Source organism: Eurosta solidaginis, chromosome 5, assembly GCF_040869045.1.
Source record: "Eurosta solidaginis isolate ZX-2024a chromosome 5, ASM4086904v1, whole genome shotgun sequence".
Taxonomy (NCBI): domain Eukaryota; kingdom Metazoa; phylum Arthropoda; class Insecta; order Diptera; family Tephritidae; genus Eurosta; species Eurosta solidaginis.
In genome coordinates this window covers 680,502-691,645 of record NC_090323.1, presented here as the reverse complement: position 1 = coordinate 691,645, position 11,144 = coordinate 680,502, and positions in this window count along the sequence as shown.

The window sequence follows — 11,144 nt, the reverse complement described above, 5'->3', positions numbered from 1 at the left end:
ACTTCTTTTAAATAGTTTGATGCTAATTTTACCAGATTTCTTGGTACTTTCTCTGAACAAAAAATAGCTTTTCAAATTGGTATTTCAAGGTCCACCCTGTTTACTTTATGTCGTATTTGTGCTAAACATATATCATATATTATTTTTGAACATATTGTAAACACCATTTCTAACTAAACATTCATCATCTTTAAATATTTAAAGTCTTTAGTTAACTCCTTTCAAATCTGGGTGCAATTCACATTTGTACTACTCATACTAAAATGCATTGCTTTTATATTTATTGTAGTCATTTGTTATGTGACTTGTTCACAGAAAATACACATACTATTCTGGCAAATTAATGTGTACCTTTACGGGGTTTCCATGCCCATCCAAGGGCGTAAATAATTCACAGTATTTGCGTTTCAAGCAATCGCTTCAGGTGTTTACTTTTTTGTTGTTTTGCATTTAAAGTTTTTGTTTATTGTTGTGTTTATGTGAGATTGTTAGATTTTCTTTGTTGCAATTGTGCAAGAGCAATGCAAATAACCAACAAAACCACAAATACAAACTCAAATAAAAATGTGTCTGTATGGGTGTGTGCATGTGTACAACTGCAACAATGACGAATAAATGATGAAATGCTTTCTAAATAAATAATAATATCGTCTGGTGCTTGGTTGTTTGGAATACAAAAAACAAATTTAAATTATGTATGCATACATACATACAACACCAATAAAAAGTAAATTAAGAAAATAAAATTGAATAGAAACAATCGGAAAATATCTAGAATGAACAGATTGACTGCAATGAAAAAGACAATAAAAGAAAATAACTTGAACTATGGCTGCCAAGTGTAGAAAAGTAGAGTTTAAAAGGAGTTCGGGTCAATTTTATGGAAACAAGGCAAGTGCAGTGACTGAAATAGCAATAGCAATTGAAAAATTTGTGGAGGTCCACACCAGAATGCAGCATTTACCTACATATTTTGAGAAAATTCAACTTTTAATGCAAGTCTTCATTACGTTGACCAGAAACCATCAGGTAGTACCATTGCTCACTAATTTCAACAAAAAGTATTAATTTTATTAATTTTATACTTATTATTAAGGATGCATGGGCTTAACGCCGGCTTATAATAATTGAATATTCAATTATTATGTTTTCCTAATATAAACTGAAAAGAAAGAAAGAAACATTTACTGTCATATTGCGATGGTACCATTTCGAAAACCGCCACGTAATCATCATCAGGCAATTTCGTAATTTTATCAAAATTTTATCAACGAATTAATATTCAATTATTATAAGCCGGTGTTAAGCTCATGAATTCTTAATAATAAGTATACATTGAACACACCATTAAAACAAACAAAAATAAATATGTAAAACTGAGTCCGAATTTACAAGCTTCTCATTCGCAACGAAAAAGAAACTTTATTAATTTTATTTTTGCATGAAGGTAGTAAGTAATCCATTGTCGCTAATCTAGCTGTTAAAAAGCTTTTACAAAAATTCTATTTTTGCCTCTTTGACAATTTATACCAAATGACACATTCACACACTGGTCGCACCAAAATGTAACATTTAGATTTATTAATAGCTTCGAATGGCTAAAGGGACATTTTAATTTTAAATACAAGCAGTTGTTCCGTTTCATGCATATTTTGGTACACTTGTATAAAAAATCAACAATGATAATATAATTGTTTCATTTTGGTGTGGACCTTCCCATTGCTTTTTGCACTTTTTGCTTTAAAATTTTCCTCCCCATTGATTGCAGTTTATTCTTTTCGCATTTTCATGTAGAATAACTATTACTTCTATCAATTTATATTAAGGTGTTAATTCCGCATACGAACTTTTCTTGAGTTTCTGATTCGATTTACTGAATGCGTGTGAAAATATTTTTGTTTTAAGACGAGATCTAAATTATACAGAAGGGAAATGAAGTTAAAATGTAGCTGCGCAAGACATTTGGAAGGAGTACTGGAAAGGAATAGGAGATTTCCTTTTCTTGTAAATGTTAGATTAGTAACAATAAGTTAAGGAAATGCAGATTGCGCTGAATTAGTAATAAAAAAAATATGTGAAAATACTGCGGTTGCATAAAAAATTTAAGAAATGAATGTGTAAATTACCCTGAACATCCAGCAGCCTGTTGATTGCCTTGCCCCTACATCTCGAAGAATTTCAGTTCGGCAAAGTTTTTAATTATTCAGTGAGATGGAGTCATTCTATGCAACAACGAGCAATTTATATCTGCTATTACTTTTTTGTTATTTGTGGTATGTATTTTTAAAAGTCTTACAAAAAAAGAAAAAAATTGTTTAACAAATAAATATTTCTTATGTTTGAATCTAGCTTTAACGTTGAAAAAGAGTTGGTCTTCAGGGCTTACTTTTTGTTGCAATACGAAAGGAAACTTTATTCATATTGCAATACTGGAAAAAATCGAATGGATTTCTAATCAACTTCGTATGACTTGCTGTTTGCTTTTAACCTTCCTATACTCGCGCATTGGTCTCTGAAACCGACGAAACACATTTTCGTAATTATTTTTATGCACGAAAATCTGAAAAAGCCGAGCTCTATGATAGCGTCGGATTTGTGGCTTACTTTGTTTTAGTGCACGCTATGCGTACGTGCGAAGCATACGTGTTGTAACATTTGGTGCCAATCGGTCCGCGAGACCGACGCGAGTATGCCCTGATCGTTATTGTGGGGCTCAAAACTGAGCCAAACATAGATCAATATATACTTTGATATGTATTTTAATATCATTAAGAAGTTTATTTTGTTTTTAAGATGAAGTTCAGATTTTATTTTTGTTTTCCCATTACTTAAGAAAAATATCTCAAATTTGAAGACTGATTTGTGATAGACTGAAAGTCTGTAAAATAATTAATAAATGAAGTACTATGCACACTATTTTGTTTCATTATGCCCTCAGTTTTAAAATAATTATAATATTTAAAAAAAAAGTATGTAAAAAAATATATCGTAGGGGGTATGAACTATCGGTCTGTGACACCGTGCGCGAGTACAGATGTTACAATAATTGGCGCGAGTATAGGAAGGTTAAGTAACTTCATCAAGGATTTTTGCATTTGAAGGAAAGATTTTCCCGTTTTATTGAAACCGGTCAGGTTTTGAAATCGAATCCAAAAAATTTTATTAAAAAATTAAAATTTCAGCAAAAGCTGCTGGTACAGTTATCATATGTATTTAATAAGCGAGTCATGCTCATATTGCTTAATAACAATGGTTTTTGTTATTGATTTTAGAGAAAAATTGCGAATTTTACAAACGGCGATGGTTACTAGGACATTTTTCTGAATTTCACTTCTTCATCAGCTAGCTTCTCAGGAGCTGAGTATTGAACTCGAATCTCCAATATTCACACTTCGTACTGGTGTAGAGGCAGATGCCTATAACCACTCAGCCATATGAATGCCTCGCTGATCGCTATTGGTCTCTAAATATTGCCTTTTGGTTGATATTCCTTTTATTCACCTTGTAGGTACATACTAATTCTGTATGTTATTTAATCCTAATTGTGTTGAATGTTTTAGGCGCGCTTTGAAAGCTTAGTAACAGTTGTTGATTCTAAGGCAGTGTTAATGGCCCATTGATAAGCCAGTGCAAATAAAAATTGCCATCATGCAATTTCGACTTCCTGCTGTCTAGTCTTGAGCTCATTAACTATTGCTTTCGTAACAAACCCGTATTTGTAGAGGGGGAAAATTTTAATGTCTGTGAAAGTGACCAATTAAACTTTTTATGTATGTACATATATGCACTTCATTGACGTAAGCTTCCGCCCCACATATTTTTTGATTTACCATGCCAATAGCATTTTCAGTTTTCTCGTAAAAGATAATTTTAATATCGAGGATATTTGTTGCCGCCGCAACTGCATCACGTCACTATCTGTCATTAACGGCGCAAAACCATATTTTTATTAATTGAGCAAAACCTCGAATTTACGCATCCACAATGAAATACACAGACACATTCTCAAAATATACGCACATTAGACTGGTTCAGAAAAAAATATTTTTAAAAAGTCACGCTGAACCCGAGCTTGTCGGTAGGGTCATGGGGCTCATTTTATTTTTTATACGTTTATGAGCACCAGAATTTGCTATTTTTGTAACCAATTAGTCACTAAAAATTTTTCAAATTGCCTTGTCATTACTGTGGTCTTATTTCCTTCGGATGTCATTTTAAGTACTGAAGTCATTTTCACACAGTTTTGTCGGCTAATGTATGAGAGGATCGAAAAATGTTATAAACGGCAATTTCCAAATAACTTATTTGTTGCAGAGTCCCGTTAGGGTTGCTTTTTTCGTTGGTAAAATATCAAACCTACTCATATAGAATTTTCCACGATTTACAGATGGTTATAAACTGCAAAAAATTTAAAAGGAAAGCTCGAATCTATTTCAAATAAAGACCTTCCTGTGATTATCTGAAAAATTACGAATGGCGCTTACAATAGTTTCGAGCAGCCTATTGAAATAGCAGTCCCTTTAATTAGGCTTCTTGCTTCATTAAACTAATAAAAACGGACTATATTAAAACCACTGGGAGCTCAGAAGGGAATAAGAAAGGATAACAGACCTGTTAAAGACCTAAAACAAAGACGTATGAATTTTAAAAATCAGATGTGTAACAAACGATTTCAGTATTTACAAAGGTAAAAAGAAAATTTCGCGACCCTCTCAATAACTATAAGTATCAATTGTAAGCCAAGTTATTTGGAACTTTAAATCATATGGTAACCGACCCAACTTAACGCATATCTGCTTGCAGGACAAGTTAGTTAATTAAGTTAAAATTTTATTGGAGTTGCATATAAAGCAACAACAAAGTAGCAACAATTCTACCGTATAGTCATCCATGTGTAAAATGTAAATTTCACACAAAAGCAATAATTGGAGCGAGTTTTAAAAAGTCAAGTACATATATTTTATGAAATATTCTTGAAAATTCAGGGTATATACCTGTGTAAGTATATACGAGTAAATAAAAAATTGACAAACCAACAAGTCCTTTGAAGAAATCTCTTTTTGACAACTTTTATGTTTTTGCGATATTTCTCTACAAACAAAAATGCCTGTTGACGGCTGGCGACACAACAAAGTACACTAACAAAATAAGTTATTCATGTTGCAGCATTGAGTTTTAGGTTAACTAGTCAATAATTTAACAAACATACACAGCCATAGCACTATTCATACACACCTACATTGTGGTTACACTAAATGAGTTGGGTCGATAAGAATACAATGCAAGTGGCTGTGGGCGTAATTTCCAACGTTGTTGTGGGTGTGTAAAAGAAGTGAGCGCATTTGTGCATAATGACCATGTCTACGCCGGAAAATTGCACTTGTGATCGAGGCCTTTAAGAGCGCAACGCCGATGGGGATGTTGGAAAATGGAATTCGAAATATTTTTATATTTTCACCATGATTGCATTGTTATCAGCATCAGCGTTGCAAAAGAAATGTAAGAGGAGGGATAATAGCTTTGAATAGCATGAAAGTATGGACTGCAACACAAATTGCCATCAAACTATTATAACGACTACGATAATGGCAGAAATGAGGTTGTAAAGGTATAGTTGCCATGGACATAACCATTTCACATCAACAAATGCAACAACAGAAAATGTGCAGGCACAAATGCTATTGCGACATACATATACATATGAGCACCTGCGCATATGGGTATATATATGTATGTATGTAAAAATGTTGAGGTGTTTTTAAAAAGTAAAAAGAAAATTCAGCTCATCGTCATTGGATCAAATACAACTGCAATTTTCCACTAACAACAACCAATGATAATTTTCACGATAATCATAAGCAACATTGAGTAAAAGTGCCATTATCGGTGCGAATTGATCAATAAAAATATCCATTATAATTTTAATGAGCTAAATGAATAAATTATTTTTATGAAACCAAGATACTTTTTACAAAAACTCTGGTAAAAAATAGCTGCTCTTTTAATACTGTCGAATGCAAAAAACGTTTGTTTAAATTTAAAAAATATTTCGATATGATTTTAGCTTGCTTTTGCGCTAGACATCAGTTATTTGAGTCAAAAAAAGGAATTGGAGGAAAAAAGCTGGAAACTTCCAGAAGCCTTAAGTTAAATGTCAATTCAGAAAGAGCTAAATCAACTATCCGGACTATTTAACGGAATGTCGGAAACAAACTAACTTATAGCTAAGTAGAAACGGTTGACCTGGCAACCACTATAAAATATGAAATTTCTTTACTGTTTTCACGCCTAACTTCACAAAATTTTTTGAACTTTAACTGTCACCAAAAATTGCGAAAAATACTCAAATAGATGTTGTTTTTCCTTGTCCACATCTGATTTCATGTAACGCATAGCTGATCGGAACTACTTATTTGTTTATTATAAAACCTACCTACGTATTTATAAAAAATAACAAAGAACTAACTAATTTGGAGTTTGAAATAAGTTGACAGGTAGTTAGTTGACAAGTAATGCAGAAACAATAACCTCTGACTATTTGTCGGTAATTTCCATACAAAGAAGTGAGTGGTAAGTCTAAAACAGTGGCCGACAGCTAACACGCATCTAAAAGTATATGGAGGGGTTTTAATCGATGGGTCTTGACCTCAGCAACTGAAGTTCGAAGGCGGAAAAAATTCTGCAAAGAGCTGTTCGGAAACGTTTGATGTTTTCATGTGATAGTTGTAATGTTGATGATTTTGTTGTACACAGGAAGAAAGTTTTGTAGAAAAGTATTTTTTTAAATGTCTAAATGTACTTTCAAGGAACTCCTGTCCAAAAAAGCGAAAAATATGCGAAAAAGCTAGTGGTGCGGCCTTCACTCGAAGGCGATCAAAATAGTGGATAAGTGTAAAATTGTAGACGCAGTAAAACGGTCTATATTGACTTCTTTTGTCTGCTTAAGTTTTGTAGTCCTTTTCTGATTATCTGTGATTATGTCATCTTAAAGATGCGGTACAAGTATTTTTCCAAAATGTCCGACTTTAATATCAAAAAATCCAAAATTGGCTATACAAGTATTGTTCCTGTGTTATTTATGTAAGAAATATAATTTTAAATAAAAAAAAACCTATTTCAACTGTAAATCGCAAATTATCTGACCGAAAATTAACTGTTTTTTAACGCAATTCTTGCGTAATCGGAAAAGAAAAAAATTGGAAATTTTAATGAAAGTTTGTAGAAAATAGTGCTAATACGTTCATTTGCAAGTACGAATAGCATAATTTGAGCAATTTTCATTTTACAAGGAAATATACTTAGCTTCTCAAATTTTGCAGCAATATTATCCGTACACGTTTGTAGGCAGAAGTCTATAAGGATACTGAAGGTGCTGGTTGTCTTCGTTACAGGAAATAAGAATGTCGGTACCAGGCTGGATTGAAGCGCTTTGTTATTTCTAAGTTGAACTTAAGTTTGGAATTTTGTTTATGTAACTTTCAAAAGTTGTTTGTATTAAATCACTCTTGCACAAACAACCACCAATTAAACTTTAAGCGATTGTATTTTGTAATTGTTAAGCTATTCGTATTTCGAAGTCGAAACTTCCAATCTCAAAGCTCAGATAATCTTAAGAAAATTAATTGATTAAAGCTTGAATGTAAATAAAATTATTTTTGCTATTAATTGACGTTTTCATTATTAAATTTTATCAAACCATTATCCAAACCAAATTATTTCGAACAAAATCTGACTTTTTGCTATTTCTTTCGCATTTAAGCATGAAAAGTTTATTTTTGTTTGCTCTGCTGATTTCTCACCATCTACTTAGTAGCCGGCACTTAACACTAATGATAGTTATAGCTACATTTGAATAACCGTTAACCGCTGTCATGTATGTAATTCCGTCAAGCTGGTCATTTTATGTGGGTAATCAATGAGGAAATTATTTTTGATGCAAACTACACCGATAAGCAATGGATGATTATGTGCATGGAGCAATATGCTTGCGAATACCCAGCGATAAATACAATACACAAATGTTTATCCTCATAATAATATGAATTTAGTCCTGTGAATATGCTGACTTGAATCACTTCGTTAAATTTTGAGAACTATCATATTAAGTTTAAAATTTCGATTCACGACTTTTACTCAACACAAGTCAGTGAATTCTTCATTCTAAATTATGCTACTAAAGCCTCAGTGTGAATTGTTTGTTCCACTGGGTGTTTTTGCCACTTTGCTCTAGTCAGTGGTCGACGTGGCGTATGAGTGATTTAATATGTTTACTCGCCTTTAGTGCGCGATTGTGGAAGTTGTTCTGTGCATGAACGTCTGTCTGAGACGACATGAATGCAGTCAACACGTTTTGCTTCAATCCTGTCCAGATTGTTGTCACACGAAATATAACGATTGAATGAAGAGATGATGGCTGCTTAATTTCCTCAAGAATTTAAATATTCCACGTAAGTTTTAAGTAGCGTGAGACTGGAATGGTTGATTGTGTGCTCGAAAGCTCCTTCATAAAAATATTGTGACGAATATTAGCAACACTAAGGCATACTATCATATCTAAGCCGACACTAAGCAGTCACTTGTATCTACATAAACAAATCAATCATTATGTCTACACATATGTACACACAAGGAGCGGACAGATATGCACAAACACATGCATATATCTGAGATGCTCACAAAAGTATGCAATCATCGGTCGAAGTATCACTCACATATACACGCGCATATGAGTAGCTATAAACGTGCATCTGTAGTTTATAGCTGGTAAACAAGTAGTAAATTATAGAAGGAGAAACTCCTAGAAGTATGCCGACACGGAAACCGAAGAGTATAAAAGCAGCACCCACTGAGGCATGGGCAATCAGTTTGATTTAAGCACGCTATTGGTTGCGAAGTATAAGTGTTATTGTGAAGTACTCTAATAAAGATCATTTTGCATTATTGAATATTGGAGTTATGTATTCAAAAATTTAGCGATACGAACGTTAGTAGAAGGTTGCAATTAAGCGGAATTTCGGTAAATTCGTTACAGCATGTTTTGGCATTATTGTGGAAATATAGCCTGTCGAAGTATTATTGACAAGCCTCTTTGGCGAAATCATAACTGTAGATAAAATTTAAAATTTAATCCGAAAATTGTAATACCAAGGCCCACTTGCAGGCCGTCAAGTTATTTTTTAGCTCAGAGTTAATTGAAAAAAATTGTCAAATATATAGATATGATGCCAGTTTAACTCTGAGATAAAAAGATAACTTGCCGTTCTGCAAGTGGGGCTAACGCGATTTTTTAAGCGGAGAGGTAAAAAAATTACCCAGCAAAAAAAATGTCCCGACAGCATAAGGGCCGATCGTTTAATTCATTTTCCGTGTGCTACTTTTACATTTTGCCTAGAAGTTTTTCATGGTGAAAATATATTATGAGGGTTTCCGAATCCGCTGACCAGAGTCGGTCGCGTATTAAAAAAAAAACATATCAATGGCATTTAACTTACTTCCACCAGGTCAGGGGTAAGGAATTATCGATAAGGAGGACAAGCATACTTTTAATGTATTAAGATAATAACTGATTTAAGCCTTAGGTTAGATTGAAACGTATGTAAGCCTTACTTAAAGATGATTGTGGAAATGCAGTAGTGCAAGTGTAGCATCAGGTAAATTTTCGACTTATAAATTTGTGGAAAGGGATTGATCAAATGTGTTTTAGTAAATAAAATAAATTTTACAATAAATACAAAAAAACGATGCTTAAAATAAGAGCTATTCTTTCTTGTTCTTATTTCTTGGACAATTTGTGGTAATTTCCTGATAATCTTTCAGGATTCGGAATGATTTGAAGACTACATCATTTCGGGATCAATTTGTGGAAATCCTTGATGACTCCAATGGGAAGCTAAGCTTCAAATTTTAGATTTTTGACTTAACTCCCTATTGATCTTGACATGTGATTATATATAATGAAATAATGTAGAAATACCGTTTGACTTGAAGAAAAGTCCAACAGATACTTAAAACTTGAATCTTTGTCGACTTTTTGGATAAAAACTATGGCTTGAACTTATTTTACGTGCTTTTTCCTTTCTCTCTAAAAGTTTGCTAATTTAACCGAGACTTCAGCAATAGTAAATAAGTACATACATACAAATTTTTGTTTGTGTATACCGGTCTCCATATGCTATGTACAAATTCATATTTCTTAACTTTTCATAACTAAGTTCATCAATATTCTTAGTTTTGTTGCTTTGTACTTTTGCTGCAGTTTATTATTTTGATTTTTGTTGTTGCTCATGCTGCCCTCTCAACTATCCTACCTGCTTTTTGTCAGAGTTATTTTAACGTTTTCACATTTTTGTTGTTTTCTAGCAGAATATTGCAGATACTTAAAAGTTTTCCATTTGTTTTTATTCTTTTTTTGTTCTTTTTTTTTCCACGTCATACCTTTTCCTGTAATTGTGTGAAAGATTTCCAGAATCACTTTTTATTGTGTTTTTCTCTTACGAAACATTAAGCGGATCTATTCACTCTGCTTGTTTTTTTAGCTCAAATTTTTTTTCACATAGCATACTTTGCTCCTTTGAAGCAGCGTAAAGAAGTTGAAGGCGCTGCAAAGAGAAAGTTTGTAATTGAAACTTTTCAAAATTGAAGCCACTCTTTTTCGGAGCAACACACTAACAAATATAGCGTTGAACCTCATAAAATACACAGTGCGTCTGGGCGAAGGTATTGAAGATGAAAGTAGAGGTGACCAAAGGTGCATTCTGAAACATATTTAGTGCTGATATTTTACAAATTCATTTATTGCCATTGCGATGACTAATAGTCGATGTTGTTGCATTTCTTATTTTATTTTATCTGTTGCTTGTTTACTAATTTTCTTTTTATGTCATTTGCGCAATAATCTTTTTATAATAAACAATTCGTGATTTATAACTTTGCTAATTGAAATATTACATTCTTAAATTATATGTTTGTATGTATGTATGTGCCGTTAAGGTTGATGGTTCAATAAGTAAAACAAATGCATTATTTAATTGCTTGACAAAGCAGAACAAAAAAGCTTGGAAATGTTAGTTTTCGAAATTGACGCAGAACAGTTTGAAGGTATTAGAAAATATACTCATTGAAAGTGTAGATACCCACAAAAAAAG